Genomic DNA, 3,523 nt, shown 5'->3' with positions numbered 1-3,523 from the left:
ACTGTACCCTAGTCATGGCTTTGCTTACGTTTGATAGTGTTGTGTCAGCTACTGTGAGAGTCAGCACAAATGCAAACAAGGAAGGGGAGAGGTTGTGATGGCTGGTGGCAGGCATCCAAAATGATTTGTATATAATGCTTTAAGATTAACTGATCACTTTATTTTTAAAAAGGAAAGAAACTTAACTTCTTGTACCTCATACATGCAATTACATTTATCCACTACTAGTTTGGGTACCCGGCTTCACTCTCGGAGTTGATATGATATTGTGTGGTAGTTGGAATAAAAGGATGAACTTTAAAGTATAAAAGGTAAAAAATTTGTTTACCAAGTATTGTAAATAGTTTCAATATTTTTCTTAAGTACAAGAGGTAAAAAAATTATTGAAAACATATTCCAACTATTTACTGTATTAGTTTATAAACTACGTTTTTCATTTTGTTATCCCGGGTACATAGCACTTTCGTAACTGTAAAACTGTAGGCTAATTTGATTTGAAATTTCAGTCTTCTAAATTGGAATGGCAGTTAAGTAGAGATCAGTGGTAATCTGGGGATAAATAATGTGTGTCCTTTGTATTTACCAGTCATAAGTTCGGCTTGTATGACGTTATTCGATAGCTGTTTGACAATCATCCTTGTTCCATTACATAGTTTCGGTGAGCTGAGATTTCTAAGTAATATGATCGAAGATCCAGTTTTAAGTCGAAGACAGAGCAATGGTGTTCCTGATACTCACAAAGAGTTTAGAAATTCTGTGGGGAAGTTTGATCGATTTGTATATTCTTCTTCACTGGGAATTTTATTTTGATTATTAAAGTTGGTATCATCGACAATATTATTTTTAGTTGCCAGAATTGCCCTTCAAGTAGACAGTCCAGATTGGTACAGTTGTGAACAATGTTTGGATCGCTTGGTCAATGAGTTCATTTTCAGCAGGGGCTAAGTTGCAGAAATCATTGTTGAGTTTCGTGAGGCCGCTCATCTGGTCAATAGGATATTTGTAAAAGTTGTTGAGCAAAATGTGCTGTTGTTTTGTCTTTTGATAGTTCAACTCTTATATTTTTTGTTAGTCGCAATATTTGTACGTGTAGCCAGAGATGTGACTTTTTTAAGCATGTATTGATCTCATCTACCAGCGATGACGTGGGCATAACTGGAAGCGTTTGTCAAAAATCTCCTAAAACTGTGAGTAGAGCTCCTCCTATCACTTCAGAGTTTCCTCGCAAGTCTTGTAATGTTCTGTCCGTAGCTTCGGGTGATTTTTATGTGCAATTTGGCATTCGTCCCAGAAGATAATTTTAGGTAGCTTTAGAAGTTCACCCCATCCAGATGCTCTTGAGATTTTATATACCGGGAATTGTTCTTTGGCTATATTAAATGGTACTTGTAAGACAGAATGGGCAGTTCATCCTCCTTCCATAAGTGTGCATGCAATGCTGGATGATGCCAGTGCAAGTGCGATGTGTTGTTCAGCTCCTATTTTTGCTGACAATGGATTAGTTAGGCCTGCTTGGTGCGTCCACTCATACTCTTTGAAGGAGTCCCATGGCTGTTTTGAATTCAATGGGTTACGTATTGTTTGAATTATGGTGAATAAACCTCTCATTTGTTCAACCAAGACTGTGAGTGAGGCTTCCTGTTGTGTTAATTACCAGTGGTTGTCATTTTCCACGAATCCTAAGCATTGACATGCTTCTCTATGCATCTGGCATAGGTAACTGTCAACAGTCTTGAGATCCGTGAAACTTGTTGATCCCCGTATTTTGTGCAGCAACATGTGGAGACAGAAACATTCGGCATTGTTTGGATGTACGGTGTATACTCAGCCTAGTGTGCCATTTTTCATGATTCCTGCATGATCTTGTATTGGAATGCCTTGTTTTCATCGTCGAAAGATTTTTCTTGTTGTGTTCCACGTATAGCACATAGGGACATCGACATGTAGTAATGTTTTCGCGAATGGATCTGTTTGGTACAGTTGGTAAAAAGATGTTAATGTTTTGTTCTGATGTGAAATTTTTATGGTGGAGTCTTTTGTGAGGTAACCCTCTGTCCATTCTCCAAATGTACCGCTAGATGTTGCACAGTTGATTAGCATATGTGTGTGGGAAAACTGAATATCTGCCACGTGCTTCGTTACTGTCCCTTTTGGAACATGAGGATCTCATCACTTCTGTTTCGTTGTTCGCTGTCTTTTGGCAATTTGAAATACTGCCATGTCATTGCCCTTGTTCACATGCTTGCAGACGTATATGATGGATTTCACTGATTTGCAGTATTCTGCGTTTGTGTGTGCTTGGAACATTTTGGAAAGTGGTGTATTATATGGTACTACCCATTGTCTTATCTATTTCCAGTTTGTTGCTGCCTTGTATGTGTATTTTTGCTCTGAAGCCACCGTATCTGGGTGTATTTGGAATAGCCATCAACTCCGGTTTGTGTGTCAGCCAAGTATAGTTTTGGGTATTTTTTGTACGTTTTCCAGGCTCGCATGGTGGATTGGGAAATATGGATTGGGTGATTTTGTCGATATCTGTGGGATCAATTCTGTCGTGTATCAATATGAGATTACGTGAGTGAGTTAGTACTTCTTTTTGCCATTCGATTGTGTACATCGAGCATAGAACAATTCCAAAGCTGTGATAATTTGTGTTGACGCCAATAATTCTGAATTGTTTTTGTCGGAAAACTCAGCCTAATATGTCATGTCAATGCATGGGGGCTTGACCATATCTTAGTTGTTCTTTGATTTCTGGCCAGGCTGAGTTGCATGTGAATGTTATGAAGATGTCCGGTCATGCATATTTTCTTATGTAGGTCATGGCATCTTGAATGTAGCCCTGCATGTGTCTTGGATTTCCTATGTATGATGAGGGCAAGATTACCATTGCTCCAGTGTCGTCAATGTCTCAGTCATTTATGATTGCGTCTCGAAGGTGGAGATAGTTTTCCTTGCGTAATTTCTTCTTATTCATTGTTTTATAAAGCATCTGTTCTGCTTCTATTTTTGCTTACATACCTACCAGAAATTGTGGGAATAAACTGCAAGTGCTGAGATTGTGATCGTATGTTTCATTGTCCCTGATTGTTAAGCGGTAAGCACAGAACTCCTTGAAAGTGACTTTTTTGTTTATTTCTACACCTGTTACAGGTTTAGATTAGATTAGATTACATTGATTCAGTTTTCATTCCATAGACCCAAAAAATGAGATGATTCTTATGGGTGTGGAACATGACAGAAAGTATAACATAAAAGCAAAACATTTGAATATAATACTTACTACCCTGATCATTTGTCAGGAGATAGTCAAAATAGGGGAATAGAATGTGGTAAACTGGAACGGCTAATATTTACAGAATTAACATGCTGTCAGAATGAAACATTGTTATGCACTATTAATAAATTTATCATACACAAAATACCTAATCTTGACTGTTGTGACCAAGTGCTGTCAAAACTGAAATGTAACAGACATTTTTACTTAAGCTGGCTTAACAGTCTCTGTTAAGATACTCATCTA

The sequence above is a fragment of the Schistocerca serialis genome, chromosome 12 (assembly GCF_023864345.2).
Source record: "Schistocerca serialis cubense isolate TAMUIC-IGC-003099 chromosome 12, iqSchSeri2.2, whole genome shotgun sequence".
Classification (NCBI taxonomy): Eukaryota; Metazoa; Arthropoda; class Insecta; order Orthoptera; family Acrididae; genus Schistocerca; species Schistocerca serialis.
The sequence above is the reverse complement of the archived record's forward strand: the minus strand, read 5'-3'. Positions refer to the sequence as shown.